Source organism: Cydia splendana, chromosome 2 (assembly GCF_910591565.1).
Source record: "Cydia splendana chromosome 2, ilCydSple1.2, whole genome shotgun sequence".
NCBI classification, from domain to species: Eukaryota; Metazoa; Arthropoda; class Insecta; order Lepidoptera; family Tortricidae; genus Cydia; species Cydia splendana.
In genome coordinates, this window is record NC_085961.1 from 1,711,082 (window position 1) to 1,726,611 (window position 15,530).

At 38.1% G+C, this 15,530-nt stretch overlaps 1 protein-coding gene across 1 annotated transcript in view; it reads left to right on the plus strand.

Moving 5' to 3' along the window:
- The window catches only part of LOC134801853 (protein madd-4), a 490,229-nt gene that overhangs the window by 423,413 nt on the left and 51,286 nt on the right, over window positions 1-15,530 (plus strand). The gene's annotated exons all lie outside the window — the stretch shown is intronic.

Sequence of the window (15,530 nt, forward strand, 5' to 3'; positions counted from 1 at the left end):
TGCACATAAAAAGCAGACCACGTGCACCTCTTACATGCTCCGGCACTTCTGATGCGGTCACTAAACAATACCCAGTCCATCTAAAGCAAAACAGTAGTGCCCAGTCCATCGGGCGTGCCTTCAGTCCATCGAAAGCAAAACAGTAGTGCCCTGTCCATCGGGCGTGCCTTCAGTCCATCGAAAGCAAAACAGTAGTGCCCAGTCCATCGGGCTTGCCTTCAGTCCATCGAAAGCAAAACAGTAGTGCCCAGTCCATCGGGCTTGCCTTCAGTCCATCGAAAGCAAAACAGTATTGCCCAGTCCATCGGGCTTGCCTTCAGTCCATCGAAAGCAAAACAGTAGTGCCCTGTCCATCGGGCGTGCCTTCAGTCCATCGAAAGCAAAACAGTAGTGCCCTGTCCATCGGGCGTGCCTTCAGTCCATCGAAAGCAAAACAGTAGTGCCCAGTCCATCGGGCTTGCCTTCAGTCCATCGAAAGCAAAACAGTATTGCCCAGTCCATCGGGCTTGCCTTCAGTCCATCGAAAGCAAAACAGTAGTGCCCTGTCCATCGGGCGTGCCTTCAGTCCATCGAAAGCAAAACAGTAGTGCCCAGTCCATCGGGCTTGCCTTCAGTCCATCGAAAGCAAAACAGTAGTGCCCAGTCCATCGGGCGTGCCTTCAGTCCATCGAAAGCAAAACAGTAGTGCCCAGTCCATCGGGCTTGCCTTCAGTCCATCGAAAGCAAAACAGTAGTGCCCAGTCCATCGGGCTTGCCTTCAGTCCATCGAAAGCAAAACAGTAGTGCCCAGTCCATCGGGCTTGCCTTCAGTCCATCAAAAGCAAAACAGTAGTGCCCAGTCCATCGGGCTTGCCTTCAGTCCATCGAAAGCAAAACAGTAGTGCCCAGTCCATCGGGCGTACTTTCAGTCCTTCGAAAGTACAAGCTTTCAGTCCATCGAAAGCAAAAACAATGTTAAGAGTGAATTCCAAAAAGAAAATAAAAACGGTTCTTTAAATCATGTTACTCAGAACCATTGGTACTATCAGCGTCAACTGATCAACTGAAACTGAACATCACTGATCAAAATCACTAAAGATAGCTTTCTACTTTAGCTTTTACAACAGAAACTCACGCTTTCTACTTTAGCTTTAACAACAGAAACTCAGCTTTCTACTTTAGCTTTAACAACAGAAACTCGCTCAAAACTTCTATGCAGAAGTAAATCCTCTCAAAATAATCCCAACAAAATGGGAACTGCTCACCAGATTAATAAAGCTCGATGCACGCGTCCCAGTCAAAGGTGGTGGTGAAGTCCAACCCAAGCACGAAGGCTGATGCTTTCCGCCTTGCCGTTGCCGTTGCTGCGGCAGATGGCGAGATGCACGATGTAGTTTAACATAGGTGGCTGTTACTGAAATCATCATTAGCACGGCATCAGGTTTATCATGTAAGCAGGATAAACTCAAAGGTTTATTAAATACAATGTAGCAGACACAAAAAAACATGTTTCCAATGTATACGGGACTTCAAAAATCTCAGAATAAAATTTAAACTTCAATGAGTGCGTTTTATTTCATTCTATGAACAAACACGTGTTCCAAAAATGAGTAACACGGTAAAATGGGCCAATACGAAAAGTGACAGCTAATTAGTTATGTTAGACTGTTATGCTTCGCCATTACACTCAAAATAAACTTCAATAATAAACAATTAGAACGAAACCTGTCCTTTTATTTCCAAATCTCCAGCAAAGATGATACTGCACAGCTGCTTCTGTGTCACAGGCGTAATGGTGTCTACAAGTTCGCTCGACTCTGGCTGCAGGACACTGTAACATTAATTTTCATATGCGTAGCTCATGTTTTCATAGTATGCACGATTTGTGATCTATCACGGCATTACGGGCAATAATTTGTCGCAATTTTATTAATTACTAAACAGGATTACAGGAGGAATTACAGGATCAATTTCTAACGGTGCATTGTATTTTCAAATAAAAATATTTTTGAGGGTAGAAGCACAAGTGAGCGATGAAATAATATCACGTCGTGATAGCCGATATTTGGTTGTAATTAACAACATGGATTTCACTTCAAAATAATTCAAGATCACTTAGATTTAAATGGATTATAAAAATTAATTGTATCATCATAAAAAATCAATTATTGAGGGTAGATTCACAAGTGAGCGATAAAATAATATCACGTCGTGATAGCCGATATTTGATTGTAATTAACAAGATGGATTTCACATCAAAATAATTCAAGATCACTTAGATTTAAATGGATTATAAAAATTAATTGTATCTTTATAAAAAATCAATTATTGAGGGTAGATTCACAAGTGAGCGATAAAATAATATCATGTTGTAATAGCTAATACTCGGTTTTAATTAACAGTATGGATTTCAAATCAAAATAACTCAAGATCGCTTCGATTTAAATGGATTACAAAAATTAATTACAAAGAAACGTAACGATACCAGAGATGACGTCACGTAACGACCGCTATGCTCGACTGCATCAATCACAATTTCACAATAATTCTCACCAAATAACAATGAATTGCACTCACCTTTCAATAAGCTTACCATTACCACGTGTCCAGATTATGGAATGTAGGTCACCAAAACACACGGAAATACACCACGCTCCCAGGTGGCTGTGTAAGCAATTCCGCATCCATCCCACTTGCTGATGTCGAATACCGATGGTCTCAAAGGGCGGTGGGCGCGTGGGGTAGTACGATAATGTATTACTTCACAGCTAAACCAGTATGCTACCATGCTACCAGTGCATGAAATAAACCTTAGGACTCGTTAACCATACTAGTGCCTACCATATTTTAGTACTAAATTAAAAAAAAGAACTAATCGCTATTAGGAGGTTAGCTGATTAAAAATTGAAAATAAAAAGATCACATGAAACCGTTTAAATGTTTATTCAATTCAAACTAGGCCGGCTCCAACCGTACATATCTGACCTGAGAAGATTTAGCCCTATATGGGACCGGCAACAAACTCAGAGGGACAAATCTTTTCAAAACAAGTTAAAACAACACATAACACATCATTTCTTTATTTCACAAAAGTAAGCTTCTAATGAAACATAAGAAATCAAAATAACACTTGAAATAAAACACTTAGCTAAATGGTTAAAGAACGCGGGATTCTATAAGCTATCAGAATAATCCTTCAGGTATAAACCTTCAGGAACGTAGCGAGTTAGGCACGAGGTTGGCTAACGAGTACGTCCGATCTCTAGCGCGGTCCGATCAAGAAGAACTACCAGCGGCGGAGCCTCTCCGCTCCCGCCTCAGTCAAGTTGGCAAACCTGCTCGACCAGTCTACCAACATACCGACAAAAACGCCAACTCGTGCCTACGCTCACTCGAGAGAAACCTCTCGACGTTCCAAAGCCTTCTACCTGTCATCTCAGTTCAACAACACGCCAATAGGTGGCGTTACTCTCTACGCAACTTTATTTCAACAATGCGCCAATAGACGGCGTTACTCTCTACGCAACTTTATTTCAACAATGCGCCAATAGACGGCGTTACTCTCTACGCAACTTTATTTATTTCGTTACAACCAAATAATACGTAGCTCAACATTGCTAATCGATTTTATACAGGCGTCTAAAATAATGAACTATAACGCTGCAATACGTCTTTCTGGTGTCAGGTTCCGACATATACATACCATACTTTACATTTTTACAGACGGATTAAAAGGATTTAGTACGAGAACATTAAAATTTAAAATATACATAGCTTGCAAGTTTTTCCACGACGTAATCAACACCAATGCTTATCTGACGGTTCACGTGAAGGCGTTCATCGTGTGAATCCACAGAACACCGCCTCTAGAAACCTAATATTGGCCATTTTGTTCCCGACGCAAATCACCAAACTGTGAGGTGCGGGAGGGGTGCTCACGGCGTTGCGATTGGTCGTTCCAAACACGGCGCGCTGACACGTGTAAGCGTAGGGATGGGACATGTTCATTACAGGTAGTGGGTACTGTTACCAGTGGTACCGAAATTTATTGTAGTAAAATTGTTACCAATTTAGTATACTTAGAGTAAACTTACAATAATTATATTGATTAATTTAATATTTCAATAAGTAATTTAACAATGTAACTGAAATGTTTACTTAACATATTAGGGCATTTCTGTTTAAAGTTTAGAATTTTTATATTATTTCCACTCAGAATCGCAATCTCTTTCGATACGAGAAAAAAGTGTCGCCAAAATCTCATACAATTATTTTCTTTTGTCCGTTTTATTAAGGTCATAGAAGGTTGTATTGAAAACATATTCAAATGGACCAATAACATATGCCTATTACAAATCAACTCAGAGTTCTCTCGCACTTCTTTGAAGTTCATCATCAGGTCCATCTCGTGACATGAGACCTAACTACTCACCTAGAGGATTCTAAAAAACCCATACAACATATGTCTATCACATACCAACACCGAGTTCCCTCGCACTTCTTTGAAGTTCATCATCAGGTCCATCTCGTGACCTGAGACCTAACTGCTCACCTAGAGGATTCTAAAAAACCCATACAACAATGTCTATCACAAACCAACACCGAGATCCCTCGCACTTCTTTGGAGTTCATCATCAGGTCCATCTCGTGACATGAGACCTAACTGCTCACCTAGAAGATTCTAAAAAACCCATACAACATATGTCTATCACAAACCAACACCGAGTTCCCTCGCACTTCTTTGAAGTTCATCATCAGGTCCATCTCGTGACACGAGACCTAACTGCTCACCTAGAGGATTCTAAAAAACCCATACAACAATGTCTATCACAAACCAACACCGAGATCCCTCGCACTTCTTTGGAGTTCATCATCAGGTCCATCTCGTGACATGAGACCTAACTGCTCACCTAGAGGATTCTAAAAAACCCATACAACATATGTCTATCACAAACCAACACCGAGTTCCCTCGCACTTCTTAGAAGTTCATCATCAGGTCCATCTCGTGACATGCGGCCTAACTGCTCCGCTGGCCTAGAGGATTCTAAAAAACTTACACAACATATTACCTATATATTATGTCTATTGTACCAACAATACGGTATGACGAAGCACGAAGTTTCCGCAACTGAAAAACCATCATCGTCACGTCACTAGTCGAAAGGGAAAGGGATAGCGCATTGCATTTTCAAGTTGACGAAAAGGGACGGACATACTTCGCCTCTGCTTACGACCAGTATAAAATGAACCCCGCGGACAAGAAACATTATTCAATGAAATAATGAATTTGACTTTCCTGTGGGATGTTATTCCATCTGTTTCGTAAGTAGATGTCTTAGATGACTTGCCACACCATTTACGCTGCAATATCCCATGATTTCCCAATGAATTCAATACTTTACGATTTATTTTCTTAGACTCGTGCACACTGCCAACAGGTCGTAACCTTGCAACTGATCGGAGCGGCGCGCGAACAATCTTATATTTGACCCATACACCATACGGGCGGTGACCGCGAGTCGTCCTATAAGCTCGGTCTATAGGGGTTGGTCTGTGTGTGAATCCTATATAGTGCCGTAGCCGTACACATAGCCGGTGTCCACAAGAATTAACCTAGAATATTAATTTCCTTTAAATGTACACAAATTGCTCTTGAGCCATTTAACTGATTCTGTGCAGTGCAGGCCGTTTTATTGTTAGAAAATGTTCTGTTCTCCTAGTGTAAATTTCATTCCTGAGCGTGACGTGACGTACGCGTTTGTGTTAAGCATCATTATGTACCTATGGGTTTTTGACTTTCCAAAAAATCCCTCTTGGCGCGCTGTTCAAAATCCCATACAAATATAGACATACCTAATGCAAACGCGAACGTCATCATGCTTTCGAATGAAATTAACACTAGGGTTTCTGTTATTTACCAGTTATTTAGTTCGTTGGCGTTTAGTATTTATTTTCACACCAGAGACTTTCTTCTATTGGTTATTCTCTTCGTTCCCGTAATGGGTAAGCCTGCCTTACTGTTCCCATAACACTGCCATGACATGAGTGCGGAGAAAATTTAATTATAATTACAAACTCTGCTTTGACGAAACATAAAGACGGTTTGTTATGTTACAAAGTTCCCGGATGACGCTGTTATTTCAGGTTTGTCTGTGTACCGTTAGCGTCAAAAGTAGCGTGTCAGACTATGCGTCAAAAGTATCTACCATTAATAGAGAAAGAGATATCTCTATATTTAGAACAATTAGATTGTGGCAGATACTTTTAAACGCGAACTGTTTAGATACTGTAGAGAGACGCTAAACTAGACACACAGATAACTAGAGTCCTACAATACAACCATGGTCCAGTTTTATCGTTACCAGATTATTATCGAGCCGTTTAGATTTGGACTAGTTACATTATTTTAGAGCTTAGATATACTAATGTTTTTCTATATTAGATACTCAACATAATTAGAAAAATACATAGGTACATTTATTTATATGAAACTTAAATTTGGAATTTACTATATTTGGAAGTTGTGGACTTAAGTTACCTACCTAAGTTTACGGTACACATATCCTTATAATATCTCTATTTAGGAAAGTCTTCCAGGTTGGCAGATACTTTTGGCTCGTTGTTTCATCCGCCAGGTAATTGATGCTGACTGTACCATCGTCAACACTGTTAATTGACAATTTTTGAACCTTAATGCCAAGACATAAGGTCCTCTAAAGGCCAGTTGAGAGTATTGGTAAGAGTGTACAGTCAGCGTCATATAGTAGGTAGCCATACAGATTATATGGTGTACCGAACTATTTGAATACTTTGGATGGAATACTATACGACGCTGACTGTACAAACAAGAAATATCTTGGAATTTAATAATGGACTTGGAGTTTTTGAAAATACGTTGTTTCATTTCTAGTACAAAGTTCAAGTTATTTTTTGATGTCAGACATCAAAAGGATGTTATTGTACTGTCTTATTGGTTCAGGGGTTCATTTAAGCATTCCACAGGTGTTTGTTGATAATATGCTTGATAACTACGAATTTGGCTAAGTGGTATTTAATAACTTTTAATTTTAACCATAAAATTTTAACACGTCAAAGTGACACAAAAAATGTTAAACTAAATTCGAGCTAGCAAGCGTTAGGATGATACTGGTCAATTATTATAGGTAATAAATTGACTAATAAGCTAACTATATCTACAGAATAAACTAAACTATATCCATAGAATAAAACAGATAAATACAATAGATGACACCACCAAATACCAAACTACAAATTTTGCACACCAGCAAAATTAAACAATGGAATGGTAACTGAATAAATTGGATTTGATTGTGTTTGTCGAACTACACAAACATCAGCTATGCCGATACCGGTCAATACAGTAATTCGGATTGGCCCGATAAAGGTACATTGGGACAATGCGGTTTGTATAGTAAATGTATTTAATATTAACAAAGTTATTAAGCTTTCGTTTGTATAACGAGCGTTAACGAGTATTGAAATGGGATGATTTTCACCAAATTTAAATTGTACATTACAGTTTAAAGCTGAATTTTAAGATTATTGATTCATCATATAAATAAACATTCGTGCATTTTTGCTCCAAAATCCGGTATTTTGGATATTTTTGACAAATGATAAAAATGTTATGACAACTCATAAGTTGAAATCAGTCAAACGGGGTAGGCTATACTACCCGTGCTGATTCAAAATTATGCATGAACAAAAAATAAAACTTTCCTAGCCTTTTTCAATAAACCAAAAAATAAATGTTCATTTTATGTACCTATATAAAAAAATAATTTAGTAATATTTTTCAGAAAATTATAAACATGACCAATAATCATGTTATTTCCTAGTTCAGTTGCTCTATGTGTATTTTGATAAGCAAAAACTCCTTATCTCCACTTTACTTAGCGCCACTTGCACCATTCCACCAACCCGGGGTTTACGGTTAAACCTAGAATTACCATGGTTACCAGTACAATATGACACTGGGTTAACGGTTTAACCGCTTAACCCCGGGTTAGTCGGATGGTGCAAGTGGCCTTTAATGAGTTAAGGACGCAAATACTATCCTATAATAGGGCGTGCCAAAGAATTAGACACGCATACATTTTGCGGTCAGGAAAGGGAATTATAAAACCACATTTTTTCTTTATTGTCCTACATTTGTGCAGTTCAAAAACAAAGCAAAACTTGCGCGTAATAATTATTAAAGTGAATAAAATCACAAAAGAACCAAAGAAGAAATCCCTTGGAAAGCGAAAAGCTTCATCCCGTTCTTTATGCATATTAGTTCCGACTTTCTTCAGATAAAACTTAATAAAAGAGCTTTTTGTTTCAACGATGCAATTATTTCACGCAGATCTTTTTTTTATTGTTCTGTTCCGTAATTAATAAGAAGCTGAGAAGTCAAGCGCGTGACTCTTAGCATTGTTGAATTATTATAAAGAAGAGACGCTTTCTCTGTCCAATACCAATATCGAGATTGGACTCTTTTCATCAGTTTCTTAAAAAAAGCTTGAAAGGCCGAACAATTTCTTCCTAGAAAAATGTGGTTGTTGCGACAAATAACTAGGGGCTCATGTTCCGGGCCACATAGTTTTAATTTTAAAAACGGGAGCAAACATGCTAGACAAAGGCTGGCGCCGACGACTGCCGGCAAGGGTGGTACAAGTTAGGAGATAGCGAGATTTTATACTATTGAGCGCCAAACAGGATTTAATACTGATTAGAAATGAACATACAAAAGAGGTGAAAGGTTATGTTCAGTATTTTACGTATACCTAGGCCTCTTGAACCTGCTCTGTTTCTGAAGGCCCCGAAGTTAGATTTGTATAGGTACCTACTTAGGTACTATGTTTATGAACCCCTACTAAAGATGAATAATTAATAAGGATTAATAAATAGGACATAATAAGGTCTTTAGGGAAGTGTTACTCATGGCTCAAAAATCTTCGAACATGGTCTAAACAGAGCACACGATCATTATTCCGCGCAGCTGTGTCTAAAGTCCGTATAGCCCTCGTGACAGCCGACCTCCAGTAGGCACTGGGAGAAGAAGAAGGTTTAATAAAAATGCAAGGTTTCTGTAACGCGTCGTGGTAGAATGTTCGCGATCCCAGGACGCCTCGACAAACGGCATATTATGGCAAACGTCGGTGTGGGTTTAGTGGGTAGGCTCCTCCCCCTCTTTTCAAAATTGAAAAGAGCTGGAAGGTGAGAGTCCCACATATCCCCCTATAATGGGCCCACCTCAGGGCCAGGGGGACGATGCGTAACAGCATCAGCAAAAAAGGTTTCTGTAACGCTCTCTCTCTCACCTTGCTCCACCCCCAAGCCTTATTATTTCGCGTCCCCATTCCCTGATGATGTCAGGTCGGCTCCGACATTGTGTCACGAGGTTTCAATTCGCATTTTTTTTCTTTGTTTAAAAAGGTCTTTCCACTGTGTCGGTATTAAGAGCATTCTTATGGAAACAGTTATTGGAATTACTTCTATAGAAGGAGGGTTTTGAATAGGCTTGGGAGAAAGGGGATTTTTCTAGCTTCTAAGTAATGGAGGCCTTAATAAGAATATAGGTCATATTCGGTTTGAATAAGAGATGCAGTTAATATCATGACAATAATGTATAGGGTATGAGAATATTCTTCATACTCCATAAATGAGGAGGTTATCATTTCGTACGAATCTTTGTTTTATACATCAAGGTGGCCAAAAAATAACTGCACACGAGATAACATTTAATTTATTGAGTAGAGCCGCAAGTAACCATACATATACAGGGTGGCCAAAAAATAAGTGCATTCTCGTTGTCAGGGAGGTTTCGGGAATTACTGAGCAACTTTTACTATCGAAATTGCCGAAAAAAATTTACCTTCCCATAGAAAATGGACCAGCCAAAATACTGTATGAAACAGCCAAATTTTTTTTACGATTTCGGGGTCGGTCCCATATTAAAAGTTACTCAGTATAATCCCTGAACCTCTCTGGCAACGGGAATGCAGATATTTTTTAGCCAACTTGTATAATTATGTATGGATACTTGCGGCTCTACTCAATAAAATTAAATTTTATCTCGTGGGCAACATTTCTCCGATACTTATAAAGGTTAACATATCTCAAAGACCCCCAAAAAAGGTCACCATCCAATGTCATTATTATCCTTTACAGCGCCATCTAACTTGAAAACTGAATTAGTATTCAGGCAGTACACGGCGGGTCGGATTATGCAAATATGCAAACGATGGTAGAAAGTCGCCACTTAAATAATATATGAAATTATGCAAAATGCTGAAAGAATTGGGGTAGTGGCCGTTCCGGAGTTATATCACTTTCGGGGCCTTCTGGCCCTCTAGTGTTTTAGGTGAGTTACTTTTGATGGAAGTTTTAGAGAGTACGGTCTCGCTTGCGAAAATGGTGAAAGGTAAAAAAGGAGTGACCCTTAATGTGTGATTTTGTGGACAGATATGATATTATTTTTACATTAAAATTCGAATATTCATATCATACAGCGTGTATTTTTTGACACGACAACATATTGTATGGGTATAGTTAGTATAAGGTCTTAATGGATTAACTGTCATGTTTACCAAAATAAAAGTAGCGACTTATATTTTTTTTTTATAAAATGATTCAGCACGCAATGTATCACTGCTTTGTTTTTATTCAAAACTAGCAACCCGCCCCGGCTTCGCACGGGTTTACTAAACCTTCCTCAAGAATCACTCTATTGATAGGTGAAAACCGCATGAATATCCGTTCAGTAGTTTTTGAGTTTATCGCGAACAAACACACAAACAGACAGACACGATGGGGGACTTTGTTTTATAAGGTGCAGTGATTGTGATTCGCTTCTTAAGGCTTAATGCCTTAAATGATAAACATAAATGCACACACAAACACACACACACACACACACACACACACACACACACACACACACACACACACACACACACACACACACACACACACACACACACACACACACACACACACACACACACACACACACACACACACACACACACCGAGAGAGACACACACACAAACTTACACCCTATTTAAGACTAGAGTTAGTAAAATAGTATAAGGATAAAGTATACCTACGAATTAATTCTTGATTGTAATTATAAATTAAAAATTTAAATTATGAATTTGTAATTATAACAAACTAACTTGAACAATATTTTTCCCTGTATGTATAATTTATTATAAATCTCTGAATATTGAATTGTAAAAATATAATAAAAAAATAAAATAAAATACTTATATGAATTAGCTATAGGTATAGTTATAGATATTGTAAAAATAACAACTATGTACCAATTATAATATGTATCTGGTATTAAACCTGAATCACTCCGTTTGGAAGGAGCGGTACCTCCTAACACAAGTATTGCTATACTTAACAGGAGGTATCCACCACAAATTATTGTATAAATCCACCTAGATACCAAATAAATAATTTTGAATTTTTTTTGAATTTTTTGAATTTTTTTGTGATGGCTAATACTGACGCGACATCACAAACTGTTACTAGTGATAGGATAACTATGTACGCAATAAAATTATATTCCCGCTTGGAAAATTTTCTAATATTAATTGCTCTCTGTTAGTTCAATTAAACATTTCTTTTAAAATCACTAAAACTTACGCCTCATTTCAATTCGCAAAGATTACAATACAACTTGACCAGGGAAAATGTTCAACTATCGACTCCGTTGCTGTCTCTGGTGTGCTCGCAAGTGGCTAACGTAGCCGATCTTGTACTAAATGTTCGCGAACATTGCGGGCATGTGAGCACACCATTTGTGTAATCATAATGTACTCGTTTTGCCGCAGCAGCGTCGCGCTTGGCATCCAGCTCTAGCTCTAAACGCCGTCGTGATTCAAAATCAGTTACGTAAAAAGCTAAAACTAGCTCTAAAGCTAAATTAAAACGCAACAAACAATTTAATAACGTATTCTTGATTAATTATACTAAAGATATTTAAAATTTAATAATTTTATAATAAAAGATTTATTTTAAAGTTATGAGTACACACAGATTTTAGGTATCTTAAGTTCTACTGCCTTTCTTGGTAAAAGGTTGACTAGCCTTTTACCGAGAAAGGCTAATTAGTAATTACTAAATGACCTTTTCAGTAAACCAGCCACTACATCAAAGCAATTCTCTGCTCTTTAAATATTTACCAAGAATTTTGAGAGCTCATTAACACAGAGTACCTAAACAACTTTCATTACAATATCTCTCAAATTTACATCTTACATAACATCCATACTCACACATTAACATGTAAAGCATAAAAAACACGTCACATCCGGATCAGTATCAAAAAACTCCACCCGTCGTGTTTGATCACATTAAAGCTCAACCAAAAAAACCTTTCAGCCCTCAAACAAACATTTCGCTGGCAATTATCTTCAACTTTAAATCCTCTTAACCAGTCAGGATCGATTACTCGCACCCACTCTCTCATACGGCATTATATTCTGGGGCAAAAGGGACGGGTTCAACCTACTTTATTATGATAATCGGAAAATTCGCCACATTTGTGTGGCAGCGGCTCGATTCGAGCTCGTGAATAAACGATGAGCAGTGTCACTGCTACATATCTGGGTAATTTATAACTGGTGTGGGGTGAACTGATTTTTTGGATGCTGTAAAGTATTAAATTCAGCGCGGAAGGCAGAATTTTATGTATGCTTTTAAAAATGACTTGTAAAACGTTTGTTTGATAGGAAAGGATATAATTTGGTTCCTTTAAAATGTAATAGATCTTTCAATTCTGTTGTAGTAGATCTACTATTTATCTCAGGGTGTTAAAGAAGTTGGCTGGAGATTTTTTATATTCTTTTACACTATCTCTATTTCGGGGATCTCGGAAACAGCTGTTGGAGCTTCGATTCGATAAAAAATTGCTATATGGGGGGTTTCGGGGGCGAAAAATTGATCTAGCTAGGTCTTGTCTCTGGAAAAACGCGCATTTTTGAGTTTTATATTATGTTTTCCGAGCAAAGTTCGGTCTCCCGGGTACTCATCTTTATGCAGCCAAACCATTAACCAGTAATCCGTAGCTGATCATAAAAACCTTTTACTAACCCTCTCAGTTAAACGGTAGACCTTATAAGTGGTACGCGGAAGTTTGCCTTTTATGTTTATTTTTAAAAATTAATTGTAAAACGTTAGATGAATGAATATTTGGATCCTTGAAAATGTAAAAGCACTTTCAATTCAGTAGAATTTCCAGTTCTACAGACAAGGTAAGCTTTAATTAACCTCTCTCAGAAGTATCCAGCCGTAAGCAAATTGAATTATGGGCCGTAGAACTCGACTTATAATAAATGTTTATGCGAATACTAGCCTAAGCCCGTGATTTCGTCCGCATAGAAATCGTTAACATTAACATTAACCTTAGGGGAGATATTGAAGTGGTAAATACCGCGTTTATGAATAATGCCATAAATGTGTACCTACCGATTTTTACCTGTTCAAATCAGTTTGAAGATAAATATTTTCATCATATAAAAATAAGTTTACTACCGTAAATAGTTAAATTTAACCTTATTTTGGCTTATTTGGGACGTTTATTTTTAACTGCTATCTCTTATGACATCTGCTGATACTCGATTTTCCGGAAAAATATGTAGTATTTCATATTTAAGTGTCCCGGCGGAAGCTTGCTCGCTCTTTATATCATTTCGCTGATACATTCACTGTAAATTATCGTAACAGAGAAAAGTAGTTTAAAACGTTAACTTCTCGATGTCAGCGTATTGCTTTTCGTAACTAGGTTTGGTAACATCATCATCATCTTCTCGTTGTCCGACTCTTTGCCACGGCTCATGAGAGCTGGGGGTCCGCTTGGCAAGTAATCCTAATAATTGGAGTAGACTATTTTTAACGAAAGCCATGTGACCTTCCAACCCAAAAGGGTAACTACGGTTTATGGATTCATCCGGTCTCCTCACGATATGTTTGTTCCTTCACCGAAAAGCAATTGATAAATGATTTTCAGAGCCTCCAGACTGCACTAGCCGAGTATTAAGACCCCAGATTCATGAAACAGTTGGTGTTCTTTCGAGAAAAAAAATCCTACTTTCTACTGATGTGTCGTCAAGAAGTTTCCAAAATTGTAAAATATTCTTAAAATTTCCGAGAACTTTCGCAATTCCCTGCATCTTTCATACCTGTATTACTGGTCTACGTAGAGAAAACCCCGGCAAGAAGTGCATTCCACAGCCGGAGCGTTCGAGAAGGGAAATTCAACAGAAACCGCACAGTGTGGCCATACATTTTTGACAGTACTATGGACCATGTTAAGTCACCTGACAAAAATGACAAAGGCTCCTATCCCCCCAGGATCAAGTGAGTGCTTTTGTGACTTTGGGTGTAATGTATGCAGGATTTTGGGAGCCGATCGAGATATAATGTTCCGAGACCGTTTATCTATTCTAAACCATTTATTGGGGGACTTTAAAATGGTAGGAACAAATTATTGAAATCCGACAGAATTAAACCCATAAATAACAAAAGCAAATTTTACGGTATATCTGACGTATTTTTAGTCACTCGCGCGACATGATTCGGAGAGCCCAGTTTATCCATTTTAAGCACTAACAATAGTAACAATAATGCATGATTAGCGTTTACAATAGCTGCGCGCCGCGTACTGTTACGCAGAGCGCTGGGCGCGTGATGATATAACCGGTTGGGGATGATGTTCTTGCGCTGTCATTGTAGGTGGGCACGTTTAGGTCACCCAACACTTGAATATTAAAAACACGTGAGCCAAACCGTAAAAATAAATTAATATATGGAGCATTTGAATTAGAACTCATTCGAATCTAATGCTTATCATTGATATTGGTACGAGCATGCAAGACTTTAACTTAATATCGAAACAAGATCAGAGTTTAAACTTTAAACATCGCTCCTGTGGATAAATGAACGAGACAAGTTCTAAAAGCTAGTCATAAATAAAACACTCGCAGCCAACTCTGAGCAAACAGAGATGTAGAATGCGTCAGAACATCTAACGCTAAATCACGCGAGACGTGACGAATGGCGTGCTGTGGACACAGAGGGAAGACTTAGAGTTGATTTGTTTTGAAAAAAAATATGATGGAACGGAGGAAGTACCACAGCAGGTGTTAAAGGTGTCCATAGGCGATGGTAATTGCTTACCTCAAGGCGATTTGTCAGCTTGCTCTTATATCATATAAAAAGGATATTTTGCCTACTTTGCTTCAAAATTAGCTCCAGCAGTCGAAATTTAATTTCTTCTTCTTCCTAGCATTTGCATTTGTCTTCGTTTATTACCATAGTTATCAACTATATTGTGGTACAATGTATGTTGATACCTATATATGCCGATTTAAAGTAAAACATCACTACTATCATATTATCACACCTTAATTGATGTTGTGATGTCGTTTTCATATTATAAAAACTATTTAAGCACAAATACCCATTGGGGAGTAAAGTTGGCTCATTTTACTGTATCATTAAAAGCACTCTCTGTCGTAACAAGCTGTGATA